Here is an 18,797-nt window from a genome sequence, read left to right as displayed (position 1 = left end):
ATCTATCATCTGTTTGAAGTACAAATTTTTTTCTTTACCTCTTTTCATCCATTTCTGTATTCATCTGCATGGTACTAAGTAAAGCTAGAAAAAGTTTAAACTCTTACTATTTAAAAGCTTCTTGTAAGTTGTTTAAACACCCTAGTTATTTCACATATGAAAGATATTGCAGTTAATCTACCAAAAATACTGAAAGAGGGCAACACCTCACTTCAAAGTGACCTTCTAATGAGGTCTTCTCCAAGGAGACCAGACTATTTTCTGCTGAGGCTATCGAATCAGTACAACTAGAGAACAAGGTGCAATCAATCTATATCTTATTTATGAGAAATGAAAGTTTTTGACTTAGAGGAAAAAAATCTCTCTTAATTGAATTTACTTTCACACCAGAAATAGATTAAATCAAAAGTGTAACATTTTCCTATTTAGAATTGACCTTTGCTCATTGAATCACATATAAGATCCCCCGATATAATTGAAATAATGAGTTTTGAAAGGAAAAAATGAAAGGTGGAAATAAAAGGAAATAGAACTAAAAATAAAAGACAAAATTTAATTTTTGCCAATGCGAAAACATTGTTTATAAATATTGAAAGAATATGTATATAATGAATAAAATTGTGAGTCAAAAAAATTTGGTATAAAAGTAAGAGAAAGTAAACCAGAAAACATTTGAGAACATTCAAAAAGCTAAGTATTGAAAAAATCCAGCTATATAGAACTCTTTGAATAATTTATTATTTTGGATAGTTAGGTTTTCTCTCATATAATGCTTTACCTCTAAAAGTTAAAAGGCAAAATTTTGGTATGTGAATAAATGTTTCTAAAATGTATTATACACAACTCTGAATCCTTAAATAAGAACTCTGCTGAGATTCTAAATCTGCATCAAGATGATGAAATATCATTATTATGAACATCTGGTATTTCAGTATCCATAAATCAAAGACATATAAGACTGGCCCTATTTTAAATGTCTCTAGACTTCGTACTTTATTATCATACACCTAATTTTAATAACTATGTGGTTTCCTCTGTCAACCTGAATAACAAACAGAGAAAGGCTCTCTAAAAGAAAATATTTATTCCTGGAATAGGGCATTGCAATGGGAATACACGTGGCATAGTAAACTATTTGTATATTCAGGGAGGTAGTAAAAGACAAAGGATTTTAAAGGAAAAATAATGGAGGGTTACATAATTGTTTGGGGGTAATTATCCTTGGCTACAAAGATCAATAACAAGGGTGATGCCAATCTGAAGTTAGACAGACAGTTGATGGGCTGATTTTCTTGCAGATGTACTTTCTTATTAAGGTTGAGGTGGCCTCTGTGCAAAGTTGTAGCATTGCAGAATCCTTTGCGATAGTTCTTATCAGGCATGCATGTATAAAAACCCTCCCCTTTGTGGCCTTCCCCAGTGCTATTTGTCAGGGTTATTTTGTTTTTGTTTTTGTTTTTGTTTTGTTTTTAATGCAAGTGACCCCATTTAGAGTCTGAAATTCTTCACACCTCTGTTGTGGATAACCTGCTTGCTCATACTTCTACATGTATTAATGTACCTGCATATGTCATCCATCTCGAGTTTATTTTGTTGTTTCTAATCTGTAAAGGACATATTAGAATTTTGTACAGAATAATAATAAATGTCTTCTGAAAGAAGACCAAATAAAACAAGTTGTCACTAACCTAGTTGTTATTTCTTTGGCAGAAGACTCTTTTGCTTACCTCCTGATGGTAGGTAGAACTTCTATTCAGGATAGATAATGTTGCTTACCAGAGAATTCAAAATGGGGGAAATTCAACAGTTGATGAGAATACACTTAAGATCAGAAAAATAATATATTTTGATTTAGACTCAATGTAAACAAATTTGTAAAACTGAAAAAGCCTTTAAAGAATAAATTACACCAAGGTTTTTTTTTTATTGGTTATGAATATTCACGAGATACAAAGCTGATTGTCACCCCTTGTGCCCATGATGTGAGGGCCAGATTCATACTGGCAGCATACCCATTACTACAAATTGCATTTGTACTCCATGTTCCCACCCAATTATCCCCAACCTCCCTCTCCCTCCCCTTCTTCCCCCGACTCCACTTTGTAGCCCAAGGAATGTTCTCTCCCTCTGCAAGTCCAATGCACTATTGTGGTCTTTCTTTCCTTCCTTCTTTCTCTCTTAATTCCCACATATGAGTGAGCACATGCAGTATTTATCCCTCTGTGCTTTGCTTATTTCACTCAACATAATTTTCTCCAGGCTCATCCATGTTGTTGCAAATGGGAGTATTTCATTCTTTTTATGGCAGAGTAGTATTCCATGGTGTATATATACCATGGAATATATACATACAGTTTCATCCATTGATTGACATTTAGGTTGGTTCCATGTCTTGGCTATTGTAAACAGAGCTGCGATGAACATGGGAGTGCAGATATCCCTTCGACATGATGATTTCCATTCCTCTGGGTATATATCCAGAAGTGGAATTGCTGGATCATATGGAAGATCTATCTGTAGTTGTTTGAGAAACCTCCATACTGTTTTCCATAACGGTTGTACTAATTTACAGACTCACCAACGGTGTAGGAGTGTTCCTTTCTCTCCACACCCTCACCAGCATTTGTTATTCACTGTCTTTTTGATCATAGCCAGTCTAACTGGGGTGAGGTGGTATCTCAATGTAGTTTTAATTTGCATTTCCCTGATGACTAGTGATGTTGAGCATTTTTTCATGTACCTGTTGCAGACAAAAAAAAAGGAAAAAAGAATTAAAAATAATAAGGAAAATCTAAGAGAGATAGCAGACAACCTCAAGTGCTCTAACATCCGAATTGTGGGTATTCCAGAAGGGGAGGAGAAAGGAAAAGATATTGAAAACTCATTCAAGGAAATAGTAACAGAAAACTTCCCAGGGGTAGGGAGAGCTGCAGACCTTCAGATCCAGGAAGCTCAAAGGTCCCCAAACAGATTCAATACAAAAAGATCCTCTCCAAGACACATAATAGTCAAATTTGCAAAGCTCAAAGACAAAGAGAGAATTCTAAAAGCAGCCAGAGAAAAGCATCAAGTCACCTATAAGGGAACACCTATCACACTAACAGCAGACTTCCCAACTGAAACCCTACAGGCCAGAAGAAAGTAGAATGATATATTCAAAACACTAAAAGAAAAAAATTGCCAGTGAAGAATTCTTTACACCGCAAGGCTCTCCTTCAGAAATGAGGGATAAATAGTGTATTTCCCAGACAAAAAAATTTGTGGGAGTTCACCACCACACAAACAGCCCTGCAATAAATTCTCAAGGGAGTCCATCTGGAATCTGAATAATGAATGTCACTATCACAGATACACAAGAAAGAGCAAAACCTGCTATTGAAACAAAAATGCCAGTGAGAAAGAGCAAGAAGCTAAATCATGCCACCTCAAATATCCAACAGTGAAGAAGAGAAATAAAAGGGGAAGAATCAAAAGATTTTTAAAACATCTAAATAAAAGAGCAATTAAATGACAGGAATTAAACAATATCTGTCAATACCACCCTAAATGTGAATGGATTAAAGTCCCCATTCCAATGGCACAGATTGACTGATTGGATTAAAAAGGTAGACCCAAGTATATGCTGTCTTCAGGAGACCCATCTCATATAGAGACACACACAGACTAAAAGTGAAGGGATGGAAAAAGATATACCATGCAAATGAAAACCAAAAATGAGCAGGAGTAGTTATTCTTAAACCAGATAAAATAGACTTTAAATCAAAAAACATAAAAAGAGACAAAGAAGGCCACTATATAATGATAAAAGGATCTATCCAGCTAGAAGACATAACAATCATAAATATATATTCACCCAATACTGGAGCACCCAGATATATAAAGCAAACACTCTTTGACCTAAAGAAAGAAATAGGCCCTAATACATTAATAGTGGGTGACCTGAACACCCCTCTCTCAATATGGGACAACAGGCAACAAATCAACAAAGAGACACAGGATTTAAACTACACATTAGACCAACTGGACCTGGCAGATATATACAGGACATTTCACCCAACAACTAAAGAATATACTTCCTTCTCATCAGCTCATGGAACATTCTACACCAAGATTTTTAAAAGAACTTATAGTAGGTAAAAAAAAAAAAAATGAAATAAAATAATCTTATTTAAATTATTACAATTTGTGCACTTCCTATGAAGAGAGATTTAAAAAAGAAAATTTTCCAGTAAGTTTTTTACATATGTTTTTGAAAACCTCAGAACTTTAGAACCTTAGATTGAGAACTGGAAACTTTTAAGATGATCTTTCCAAATCCTTTGCTTTATAGGTGACAGCTTGATGCAAAGGTCAATTTCTAAATTCACAGTGGAACAAAGAGAACTAGAAGCCAATAAACTCATATCTAGGTTATTTCTAATCTCACTAATATATCTATTAATGCTCAACAGAATAATTCTAATGTATGTCGATTGTCAATTCTTATACCAACACCACCCAAAAAAACTGTCGAGCAAGCAAAGCTGAGTGCATTAAATTTACTTCAGCAAAGGTGATATCATGTTGACGGTCTTAGAAATATTTTAAAGGTAGACGTTAGGGAAGAATATTTAGAGAGTTTTATTCAAGTCTGTGCTTAAGTGATTTAAAGAATGTCTTCTAAGAAGGAAACTAGTTAGATTTGGTAGTTAATGTCCTAATAGTTTAGGATTAGAGAAATATGTCTTAAAATAGGTCTTAATGAACTAATGAATGCCCTGATTAGTGAGTTGTTTGTTCAGGTGACAAACTGGTGTTCTGACTAGATAGTTATTTGCCCAGATGAACAAACTGTTTGCCCAGAAAAATTGCTTTGCAAGATTTTTTTCGAAATAAACAGCCAAGATGTTTATTGGTTTAGAGTCTGATTTCAAATGCCATGGCTCAAGGTAAAGTAATGTTGACATAGGTAGTCTCATTATTTTCTGAAGCTTGGTCTGACCTCAGGAAAAACCACTTAATCAGTTAGTGTCTCATTTTTCTCATTTGCAAAATGAAGCAAAAGCTCTTACTAAGCAACCAGAATATCTTTAACCCTTTGACAGTCAGCTATTGCCACAAAAATGTGTCTTTACAAACCGCCCCAAAACTCAGGATAGACAACAATAAGACTTTATTTCTTGCATATACAAATGTGGGTCAGTTGTGTTTCAGCTGATCTAGGCTAGGCTCAGCTGGCCTTGACTCCAAACTGTGGGTTGCATCAAAGCATTTGCCACGTGTCTTTCACCCTCCTTGGACAAGAGGCTATATAAAGCATGTTCTTTGGCAAAAAGCAAGAGCACAAGAGAGCAAATTCAACCATTCAAGCATATTTCAGGCCTTTGCACATGTCACATAAACAAAAATCCCCATTGACCAAAGTAAAACTCAAAACTCAAAAATCAAACTCAAAAATCAAACCAAAAATATCTACCCAAAATAAAGCCCTAACTAAAATCAAGCCAAAAAAACAGCTGCCATTAGGTCATCTCAAGGACTGAAGAATTGGGGCCCAGAAATTCAATCTACCAAATCTTTTGAAAGAAACACTCAATTTTAGTTCTCAACCAGTCTCAGAGACATGAGAAGATTGTCTAATTCAATATAGTTTGGCAAATTAGAAAACCTCTATGGAGGCATAAGAAAGTAGTCAAATAGGATTAACATGGATAATTTCTCCCCCACATCATTCATTATATCATTTCTACAAGTCAGTTTCTGGCCTGTTAGAATCTAATGAAAATTTTGGAATTGTGTCAATTAAGGAAAATAGAAAATACTGAAATTCTGATTTTATATGAGATTGTTTCTCTGTTAAATCACTTAAATGTACCCAATAAAATCTATCAGCTTATAATAAATATGTAACAATCTTATAAAGATTACATAACTCTATGCATGAGATAAAACAGCTCCAATGCCCCATGATTATTGAAGTAGGCCCAAAAGAGCTATCACTGTTCAAGTTATATCCTTACTTCTTTATTTCCAAGCTTTCAATTGCTATTTCCAAAACAACAATGTTATTTTGCTCCCTCGAGCATACACTATGTTTTTGGTTTAACTTCTATAACAAAACTAATGAGTACAGGGTGAACTATAAACTACCAAATAGCTATTTAAAGTTCGCATTTAAGTAATTAATACTTCAAGTCAAAATTATCAATGCACAGTTATAGTTTAAGTGTTATTTTTAAAGAAGATAATCCTGAAGTGGTTTTGGCCTTAAGACCAAGTGTCAGCCCAAAAAGGACGAGGACATTATATTATTGTACCCACAGTCTACCTATCGTCAGGACACAGTACTAGCATAACTCATGACCTGGAGATAAAGCACTTTTTCAATGACAATTGCAGTCATTTATTAATCCAACTTAATGAATAAATGATAAGAATAAACAGAAAAATAGGCAATATTGCTGAGATGACATCTCATACTTGGAAGATAACTATTCTAAAGCTAAATTTTAATTCTAAAGTTTGATAGAATTTGTTATCTCTAGAAAACAATAACATCAATATTCCCATATTGTTCCAGAATCTTCTACCGTATCCTTATAAAAATTATTCATATTTTTAATGTGAAAACAGAGAAGTGTGGTGTGTCATGATTATTTTTTACCCTCTCCATATTATCTATTATTATTGAAACTTTATATAATACTTTTGTTAAATTTTAATAATGCTAATAATGAAATATTCCCTTACTCCTGTTAGGATGGCTATTATTGAAAAAAACAAAAGATAAGTGTAGGTGAGGATGTGGAGGAATTGGAAACTTGTATACTGTTGAGAATGAAAAATGGTGCAGCCACAATATAAAACAGTATTACAGTCCATCAAAAAAATAAAATTAAAGCTATCATATGATCTAGCAATCCCACTTCTGAGTATATACCCAAAAGAAACAAAATCACTATCTTAAAGAGATCTCTGTATCCCATGTTCATTGCAGCATTATTCACAATAGCCAAATATGGGAAAAAATGAAGTGCCTACTGATGGATAAACTGAATATATATATAAACAATGGAAGGTCATTCAGCCTTGAAAAAGGAGTTCCTGTCATTTGAGACAACATGGATGATCTCGGAGGACATTATGCTAAGTGAAATAAGCCAGACACAGAAAGAAAAATAGTGAAGGTATTATATGTGGAATATAAATGTATTATACATACTAAATGTATTATATGTGGAATCTAAACATATTATATGTGGAATCTAAAAAAAATTCAAACTCATAGAAACAGATAGAAGGGTGGTTACTAGAGGTCAGGAGGTGGGGAAAATGGGGAGATGTTGGTCAAGCACAAACATTTGGTTAAAATATGATTAAGTTCGGGAGACCTAATGCACAGCATGTTACTATAATTAGTAATAGTGTATTGTACACCTAGAATTTGCAGAGAGAATAGATCTTAAGTACTCTCACCACACACACACAAAAAGGCAATATGTGAGATAATGATATGCTAATTAGCTTGATTGTGGTAATCATTTCACAATGTATATGTATATCAAAACATTACGCTGTACACATTAAAAATATAAACAGTTTTTACTTCTCAATTATACCTGAATACAGCTGGGGGAAAAAATTACTCCAAGGTTACTTGATATGTCACAGACAACTGGATTTATAAATCGTATGCATTTCACTCTACATATGTCTAGCTATAACTAACATACCTTATGAAATTAATATGCTTGAAAGTTTCCTTATATAAATGCTCAGGTTACTGGTACAAGCGTACTTCAAAAATTTGTGGAAACGTAGTATTAAAAGATAACACAACTCTTTCCATGAACTATTTGAAGTACCCTTGTATATGCTATTACTAAAATCAGGATCATGATCTACTTCTTGTACCTAGGATAATAAAATTAAAATAGAGACACTGTGGCTTGCAAGAAAAACTAAGGATATTTTACTGACCTCAACAGCCTCCTGGGACCCGTTTATGCAATATCTCTATTCTTGCTAAAAGAAATAATTTTCCATGGGAGCTTATGTAAGCAAGGTTCTTTTTTCTGCATCATAGTAGCTCCTCAGATTCCATGTCAATCCAGCTACTTCTAATATCATCACAACTTATACTCAGGCAGTATCACCGCCAGGTGAAGCAGAATTGGAGCTTTTGGTATTTTATGTTCTACAACAATTAGGCTATAAAAACCTAGATGCACCATCGCTCCTGAACGTTTTGTGTCTGAGTGTACCATTACAATTCCATGTCCTTCCGCAGCTGTCAGAAACCTCACAACAAAATCATAAATTACATAAATCTCACAGAGCAGCTGAGGATAAAACGATCCCCATCAACTCATTCCAATAAATACCCTCCAGGTTGTAAAAAGAAGAAAACTCTCCTTGAATGAATGCTTTGATTGAATGAGACCAAGAAAACTTTTGGCTATAGGGGAAGGTGTTCTCCAGTATAAAGGCAAGGAAAAACAGAGCGAGACAATCCCTTACACTTATAGAATACCTTTACTATGCAAGTCAATTACCAAATGCAGTTCACCCTATTCCATTTGAATATCAGGCTGTGAAAAATCTGTTTGAACTCTATGTCTTTCCAATATAAGGAATTCCTTTAAAATGTAAATATTATAGGGAAATCATGATAATAGTGGTACTATTAATAATAGTAAACACTATGAGATACAGGGTTTTCTCCAGCTTTACAGATGCGGAAACTGTACAGAGAGTTTAAGAACTTTCCTAAGGACACCAAGCCACCAAGTGATTGTACTAGGAGTACACGAGGTCAGGCACATTCAGTAGACAATGTTAGGATTAGACTGCTGATAGTCGGCTCCAAACAACTTGCATCACCTTTTGAATCTAGTAAGTAACCAATAACTCCAGTCACTGGAGTCTCAATCTGTCCTAGAGAATATCCTTAGCTAAGAATAACTCCCATTATTTCATGTATTGAATGTTTACTTTGTACCAGACATCATGCTAAATGCTTTGCATGAGTTAAATTCATCTCATCCTATAAATTAGACCCTAATATCTCCATTTCACAGATTAGGAAATGAGGGCATAGAGAAATGAAGTAACTTACCCATGATACTCCCTTAAACATATGCTTGCCATATGACCCAAGTTAGGTGCTGACCCAAGTGAATAAGAAGATTTAGTCACATAAGGACTTGTAAATAAACATTCACAGCAGTTTTACTTATAAAACCCACGAACTGGAAATACCCTAAATGCCCAACAGCAGACAGATAAATAAACAAATCATGGTTCAACATTCAGTGAAATACTACTCAGCTATAAAATAAACAATTGATACAACATGGATGAATCTCAAAAACATTATACTAATACTGAGCAAAAAAAGAGACAAAAGTGTACATACTCTATGATTCCATTTCTATGAAATTATAAAATAGGTAAAACTAATCAAGAGTGCTCTTAATCCAGTGGGAATCTACCCTGTGTGTAATCAGTGCTACAAAACTTTTTTTTTTTCCTCTATGTGTTTTGGAGGGAGGGTTTTATTAGCTTTACTGTGGAAAAGTAAAACTTCTATGTTGACTACTGCTAGGAAATTTTCTTTTCATTTTTTAGAAAATATGATCCCATAATTCTCTGCTTGTTTCCTGTGACCAAAAATAAATCTCCTGCCTGGGTCTTTCCTCTTCCTTCATCTCCCCCACCCTCTTCCCCTGTAGCAGCAGCTATGGTTAAATGCATTTGTCTTAAATTAATGAAGTTATATTTCAGGGTCCATCATTTGCATGTCACTTCCAGGGCCCTGGGAGAGATTCTAGGAATGGATTTCCAGTGGGGTAAATGTATATTTTGCAAAAAAGATAAGATGTTTTAGCTTCAATTAAGATGTCTATCTCCTTTCACTCTAACATCCACCCATTACATTTCCATCCTGTATTGTATACTGAAGTGGCCGCTGGCACTTTTGGTGTACTGTACCCACTGTTTCCCCTTGCTGACTTACCTAGAGTTGGGACAGCAATGTGAAAGAAATACAATACATATAGAGATTGTATTTCTATATGAATATGTTCTATGGTACTGAGAACTGAAAGAATACGTAGAAAAGAAAAAGATTTGAAATGTGTGGATCCAGAAGCTAGTCCATGGAAAATTCTTCGAATAATCAAACCTGTAAAACTGTAAGCAAAGGATTTCATTCTGACAGTTGACAAGTCAAAACAAATGTCCTTCTGTCATAAGTAAACTCAATAATGCAACATTTACTATTATACACACTCTACACATTTTAGATGTTTTGCGATGGGAATTATAAGAAATAGGATTTATTGGAATTCCTATATAGGACATCAGCCTGTAGTGACATTAAAAGTAGAGAGATGTCTGTGTGTAAAATAATGTTTTATGCATTACAATATTTTGAATCATGGCATAACAGGCTGTGAGGCTGAAATAAACTTTTCTGAAATATCAGTAATAACAAACAAATGTCAATTTAACTATGGTAGAGAAAACCTAAATTACCTATTCTCTCTATAAAAAATAATGTTGAAAACTCATCATACAAAGAGATTATTGAAAAATAGGCAGCCAAAAATGTAGGCCAAAAGGAGTGTTATGAATAGCTAACTAATAAAAATCCTGTACTTTTCCTGGGTTTTACAATATTTGTGTTTGTCAGCTTTTCAAAATTTGTGATTTATTGTCACTTCTTTTGCATCATTCAAAATAATTATTGAGTTGTATGCTAAGTTTTATCTTTATATGCTGTACTCTTTTTCATAAAGAGGGAACCCCAAATGATATAAAATTCAAGTCCTAACCTGGATTCTCAAGTAGAGAATAGAAATCATACTGGAGAAAAGGAGACATCATCAAAATGGCAGTATAGACCGTCCCCAGCATCACTCTCCCACAACCAATCAGTTTACAACTATTAAAAACCAAAGACTGCCAAGCTGGGACCACTGGAGCTGGAGGGAAGAGGAGAGACCCACAGAGTTTGTGAAGGTGAGAGAAGCCATGGCAAGAGAAAGAAGGAACTGCACCAACTGTTTCGAGTCCCAGGCAACTCAGGGCTGGCTCCAGTAAGGGGCAGAAAGAAGTTATAGCACATGGTCCAAAAGCTGACAAAAGCCACAGCTGTACCCTTTGTGTGAAGTCACTTGGCGAGAAATAAGAGGGCTTTGGAGTGCAACGTACCAGCCCCCAAGCCAGCAAGACCACTGACTCGGTTCCCATGGATCCACATAGAAGCAACGAGCAGCAGCCAACCAAAGAAAGTAGCTACCCAGAGGCCAGTGAGTCATCACAAAAGACTAGCACACAGCCCAATCCATGGAAAGCTTTTGGAATATGGAGGGAAGCTGGCCCACTGGGGAAACATTGGAATATAGCATGGGTAGATGATCTGCCTTCCAATCAGCACAGACCCACTCAGTGGAGACTGGTCAGGGAGGTATAACTGCAGGAGTTGCAGTTTGCTGGGAAGACTCTGTCCCAGCCAGAGTTACTACACAACCCAGGTGTAACTGATCTCACAAGACTCAGAAGTGATTAAAAACCAACAATTAAATTAATTAATTAAATTAATTAATTGATTAATTAGCCTTCCCCAGAGAATCAGCAGCAAAGCAGCAATTTAGCTCAAACACAGGGCTCAAGTGCTGGACCCCACAGGAAGTCCCCTCAATTTTGGAATTATTCAAAGGACAACAAATTAGTTCTAGTGCAGACATAAAGTGGTGGTGTTAGCTAATAATCTAACACAAAACCGGAAAAAAAAAATCAGAGACAAAGCTTTGATATTAACCAGTAAAAGTCTAACACCACCAAAGAACACCTATAAAACCTAGAATAGATTTCATTCTTCTAAAATGCCCAGGCATCAACATAAAAACATAACGATCAAGATAGAACAGAGAAATATTACACCATCAGAGGAAACAAACCAAGCACCAGCAATGAACCCAGAGGAACAGAAGATTTCAAAAGGTGAATTCAGAATAAACCTCTTAAGGATATTCAGGGAGTCACAAGAAAATACAGATAGAAAATTAAATGATATCTGGAAAATGACCCAGGAGCAGAATCAGAAACTTGACAAAAGAATGGAATCAATTTAAAAGAAACCAAATACAAATTCTAGAAATAAAGAATACGTTACCTGAACTGAAAAACTCCATATAAAGCTTAATCAAACAGAGGAAAGAATAAGTGAGCTCGAAGATAAAATATATAAATTTATCAGTTCAAAGGGGCAAAAAGAAAAAAAAGAATAAGAAAAAAATGAAACAAAAATTCAGGAAACATGGGATTCCCTCAAGCAAAATAACTTCTGCATAAGCAGTATACCTGAAAGAGAAGAAAAAGGAAGAGATGTAGAAAGCATATTCAAGGAAATAATGGGTGGAAATTTCCCAAGTATGGAGGAAGATGACAGTAGCCAGGTATAGGAAGGTCACAGTCACTAATCAAAACTAATTCAAGGAGGAACACCCCAAGGCACAACATAGTCAAATTATCAAAAACCAAAGACATAGAAAAGATACTGAAAACAGCAAGAGAAAAGAAACACATAACATTCAACAAAGCCCCAATACGTCTCTCAGCAGATTTTTCAGTAGAAACCATACAGGCCAGAAGAGAGTGGGATGATATATCCAGAGTGCTGAAGGAAAAAGACTGTCAGCCAAGAATTCTCTATCCACGAAACTAACTTTCAAATATAAAGGAGAAATAAAGTCTTTCCCAGACAAACAAAAGCTGAGGGAATTTACCAATATTAGACCTGTCTTACAAGAAATGGTAAAGGGAGGTCTTAAATCTGAAAGAAAATGATGCTAAAGAGAAGCAAGAAAACATTGGAAGGTACATACCTCATCAGTAAAGTAAGTCCACAGATACCTCAGAATACTCCAATGTCATGGGCGGGGGAGGTTGAATAAACTGCTTCATTCTTTATGAAAATTAAAAGACAAACCTAAGAAGACAACAAAAAATATAACAACTGTAGAAGAAATAGATAGACTATCTATATTTTCTATCTGTATTTTCTTGAAACAACAAAATGTGAAAACATGTGGGGGGGAATGATGCCAAAGTGTAGAGTAGGCTTTGGTTCTTTCTTTTTTCTTAGATATCAAAGTTAAGTTATTAGACTACAAAAAATCTATTACAATTATAACATGATTTGTGTAAGCCTCATGTAGCTATAACACAAAACCTGATGAGATGTACTAAAAATAAGTAGCAAGAAATCAAAATACACAGCTAGAGAAAACCACTGAATCACAAAGGAAGATAGTAAGATCAGGAAAAAAATTAACAAAACAACCAGGTAACAAAACAGCAGTCCTTATGTATCAATAATAACTAAATGTAAGTGGATTAAATTCCCCAATTAAAAGACACAAAGTGGCTCAATGGATTATAAAACAAGAACCAACAATCAATATGCTGCCTACAAGAAACTCACTTCACCTATAAAGACACAAACTGATTGAAAGTGAAGGGATGGAAAAAATATATTTCATGAAAATGGAAACAAAAAAAGAGCAGGAGTAGCTATACCTATAACAGATAAAATAGACTTCAAGCCAAGGAAAATAAAAAAAACAGATAAGGAAGGTCACTATACAGTGATAAAGGAATCAATTGAACAACAGGATATAACAATTCCAAATACACCCACACCCAACTCTGCAGTACCCAGTTATATAATGCAATTACTATTTGACCTAAAGAAAGAAAGAAACTTCAACACACTAATCACTGGGAACTTTACCACCACGCTTAAGCAAAGGACAGATCACCCAGACAGAAAATTAACTAGGAGACATCAAAATTAATTTCTACTCTAGGCCAGTTGGACCTAAAGGGCACATATAGAACATTTCATCCAACAGCCATGGAATAAACATTCTTCTCAGAAGCACATGGGACATTCTCTAGAACAGATTGTATGTGAGGTGACAAAACAAGCCTCAACAAATTTTTTAAAAAATTAAAATCATAACAACTACCTTGTCTGACCACAATGGAATAAAACTAGAAATCAACAACAAAATGGACACTAGAAATTGTACAAATGCATGTAAATTAATCAACATGCTTCTAAACAATGAATAAGTCAACAGAATAAATCAAAAAGGAAATTAAAAATTCCTGGAGACAAATTAAAATGAAAATGCAATATACCAAAAAGCAGTTCTAAGAGAGAAGTTTACAGTAATAAATGCCTACATCAAAAAAGAAAAAAGACTTCAAATATACAACCTCACATCACACCTCAAAGAACCAGAAAAACAAAACAAACTAAACCCAAAATTAGAAGGAGAAAAATAGCAAGGATCAGAGCAGAAATAAATGAACTAGAAATTTAAAAAATGAAACAAAGAGTTGGTTTTTCAAACAGACAAACAAAATGGGTAAAACTTTAGCTAGACTAATGAAGAAAAAAACAGAAAACTCAAGTAAATAAAATCAGAAATGAAAAAGGAGATAGTACAACTGATACCACAGAGATACAAAGGATCATAGAGACTACTGTGAACAACCACATGTGAACAAACTGGAAAACCTAGAAGAAATAGATAAATTCCTGGACACACACAACCTAGCAAGGATGAATCATAAAGAACCAGGAAACCTAAAGAGACCAATAATAAGTAATGAGATTGAAGCAGTAATAAAAAGTCTCCCAACAAAGAAAACCCCAGGACCACATGGCTTCACTGCTGAATACTACCAAATATTTAGAGAAGAACTAATACAAATTCTTCTCAAACTCTTCCAAAAAATTATAGAGGAGGGAATAATTCCAAACTCATTCTATGAGGCCAACATTAACCTCATACCAAACCTGGAAAAAGATACAACAAAAAAAAGAAAACTACAGACCAATATCCCTAATGAACACAGATGTGAAGATCTTCAACAAAATACTAGCAAACAGATTCCAAGACACATTAAAAAGATCATTCACCATGATCAAGTGGGATTCATCCCAGAGATGCAAGGATGGTTCAACATAGCAAATCAATAAACGTGATACCTCACATCAACACAATGAAGGAAAAAACAAATACAATTATCTCAACAGAGGCAGAAAAAGCATTTGATAAAATCCAACATTCCTTCATGATAAAAACACTCAACAAACTAGGTAGAGAAGAAATGTACCTCAATAATATAAAGGACATATATGACAAACCAATAGCTAATAACAAACTGAATGGACAAAAATTGGGGGCTTTTCCTCTAAGTTCTGGAATAAGACAAGAATGCCCCTTTCTCCACTTATTCAACATAGTACTAGAAGTTCTAGCCAGCACAATAAGGCAATAGGAAACAATAGAGGGCAACTGAATCAGAAAGGATGAAGTCAAACTATCCCTATTTGCAGATGACATGATCATATACATAGAAAACCTTAAAGACTCCACCAAAACATTACCAGAATACATAAATGAATTCAGTATAGTGGCAAGATACAAAATCAGCACACAAAAATCAACAGCCTTCCTATATGCCAATATGACATAGCTGAAGAAGAAATCAAGAAAATAATCCCATTCACAATATCTCCCCCAAAATGAAATACCTAGAATTAAATTTAACCAAGGAGATGAAAGACCACTACAATGAAAACTATATAAAACATTGGTAAATAATTCAAAGAGGACACAAATAAATGAAAAGATATCCTATGTTCATGGATTGGAAGAATTAACATCATCAAAATATCAATATTACCCAAAGCAGTCTACACATTCAACTCAATGCCTATCAAAATACCAAAATTACATTTTTACAGAAATGGAAAAGATGATCTTAAGATTTGTAGTACAAAAGGTCCTATATAGCTAATGCAATCTTGAACAAAATGAAAAAAGTTGGAGGCATCACACTTCCTGACTTCAAAATATAGTATAAGCTACAGTAACCAAAACAGCACGGTACTTACATTAAAATAGACAAGTAGGGCCGAGCCCGTGGCGCACTCGGGAGAGTGCCGTGCTGGGAGCGCAGCGCTCTCGCCGCGGGTTCGGATCCTATATAGGACTGGCCGGTGCACTCACTGGCTGAGTGCTCGTCACAAAAAAGACAAAAAAAAAAAAAATAGACAAGTAGACCAGTGGAACAGAATAGACAGACCAGAAGCAAACCCACACACAGCCTACAATTTTTGATAAAGGCACCAAGAATATACAGTGGGGAAAGGGTAGCCTCTTCAATAAATGGTGCTGGGAGAACTGAATATCCACATGCAGAAGATTGAAACTAGATACCTATCTCTCACCATACACAAAAATCAACTTAAAATGGATTATAGACCTAAATTTAAGAATTGAAACTATGAAACTATTAGAAGAAAACATAAGGGAAACACTGCAAGAAATGGGAGTGGTCAGCCCTTTTTTGAGCAAGTCTATAAAGGCACACGCTACTACAGCAAAAATATACAAATGGGACTACATCAAACTGAAAAGCTTCTTCACAGCAAGGGACACTATCAACAAAGTGAAGAGACAATTTACAGAATGGAAGAAAGTATTTGCAAACTACACATCTGACAAGGAACTAATATCTACAACACATAAGAAATTCAACAGCAAGGAAACAACCCAATTTTAAAAATGGGCAAAAGACCTGAATAGACATTTCTCAAAAGAATACATACAAGTGGCCTTCAGGCACATGAAAAAATACTTAAAATTACTGTCATCAGGGAAATGCAAAGTAAAACTGCAATGAGTTATCATTTCAGTCCAGTTAGAATGGCTACTATCAACAAGACAGAAAACCAATCCTGGTGAGGATGTGGAGTAAAAGGAACCCTCCTGTATTGTTAGTAGGAGGGTCTATTGTTACAGCCCCTGTGGAAAACAGTATGGAGGTTACTCAGGGAATTAAAATAGATCTTCCTTACAACCCAGCTATCTCACTACTGGGTATAAACCCAAAGGAAATGAAATAAGTATATAAAAAAGACACCTGCATTCCCTTGTTCATCACAATGATATTCACGGTAACCAAGAGATGGAATCAACCTAAATGCCCATCAACAGATGAATGGATAAAAAATAGTGGTGTATATAACTGAGCAGAATACTTACTATCCAGTTATAAAAAGAAATGCTATCATCTGCAGCAACATGGATGGAAGTGGAAATCATCATGTTAAGTGAACTAAGTCAGGCACAGAAAGACAAATACAAGCACCACATGGTCTCATTCATATGTGGAATCTAAAAAAAAAGAGAAAAAAAAAGTGGGGCTCATAGAAGTATAGAGTAGAACAATGGTTACCGGGGGGGGGGGTTAGGGGGTCGGGGAGGAAAAAGAGTGGGATAATGGGTACAAAGCTATGCTATCTGCCTTAAGTGAATCACCATGCAGTATGTGCACATATTGAAACAACACACTGTATGCCACAAAAATAAACATAAGTAAAATAAAAAAAAAAAGAAAGAATACTAGAGCAATAAAGCTACAGATCAAAAAAACAAAAACAAAAACCCTCTGCAGTAGTTCCTAATGAGGGTTGAGTAATCTCCCCTGCCAGGGGACATTTGGCAATGTCTGGAGACATGTTTGGTTGACATGTTGGAGACAGTACTACTGGCATGCTGCTAGAATACACAAGATGGCCTTCCATGACAAAGAACTATCTTTTTCAAAATGTCAGCACTGTCAAGGTGGAGAAACTCTGGCCTATACTAAGAATGCCAGAAAGAAGATGGAATTGCAATTATTATGTCAATGCTGGTACAAGGAAATAGCCATTCTGACATGAACCAGTGTGAATCAAAATGAGATGTGGACCATCCCAGATTGCAGATTATGTAGAACTGGGCTTACAGAGGAGACAACCAGACAGACTAGAATTAGAAAATCTGTATATCTGGCATAAAATTTTAATTTTATATTAAAATTTTCATTAATATCCTAATGAGAGAAGATTGATAGATAACGCTGAATTTACACTGTCCTCTTGGCACTCTGTAATTTGTTGTTGACACATCTTTGTTTTTCTAAATCACAAGTTTTTCACCTGTCAGAAGGAGATAATAATCCTTTACAGAGGTGTTATAGAGACTTAAAAAGTGCCGAGTGCCCCTTCCTGAGAGAGTTTATCACACTGTTAGAACTGGGGGGCACATGAGGCATTAGCTGACATGCCTCCCTCCACATCTCATACTCCCACACAGACCTTTACTGCTGAAACCACCATTGGCAGAGAGAGAGATATCAATAGAAAAACCAGAAAACCTGGAGCAAATTCCATAACTCTTAAATTTCAAAAAGCCAGCATAGGCGTATTTAGAAGAGTGCCCACCAAGAAGGGGTTTGCTTTGCTTTCCCCTTCCTTTTAGAGCAGATAAGACCTTCCAAGATGGGTGGAAGAAGAGGACCCAAGAAGTCAAAACAGGAGATGGCACCCTAGTACAGCAGTCCTGGGTCCTGTCTTCCTTTGGGTCAAGTAGGGGATGACGGATCAAGAGAAAGTAGGGAAACTAGTAGACCCTAAATAAAGTTAATGATCCGAGAGGAAAGAATAGTCCACCGTTAGTCCCTCTGGAACTCCTACAAGTAGTGGCGTCACTCGCACTTCTGGTGCCTCAGTGCCATGCAGTGGAAGCGTAGAGATGGCTGCAGAAGGTGCAGGATAGAGTTGGACAACCTGAGGCAGCCCCAGCAACTTTTCCAAAGTCCTATGACTTGACATCGAATTCAGACAAAAGGAAAGGACACACAGAAAATCTTGAATTTAACTGAATTTAAACCTCAAACACCCT

This window comes from Cynocephalus volans, chromosome 1 (assembly GCF_027409185.1).
Source record: "Cynocephalus volans isolate mCynVol1 chromosome 1, mCynVol1.pri, whole genome shotgun sequence".
NCBI lineage: Eukaryota > Metazoa > Chordata > Mammalia > Dermoptera > Cynocephalidae > Cynocephalus > Cynocephalus volans.
Note: the sequence above shows the minus strand (reverse complement) of the source record.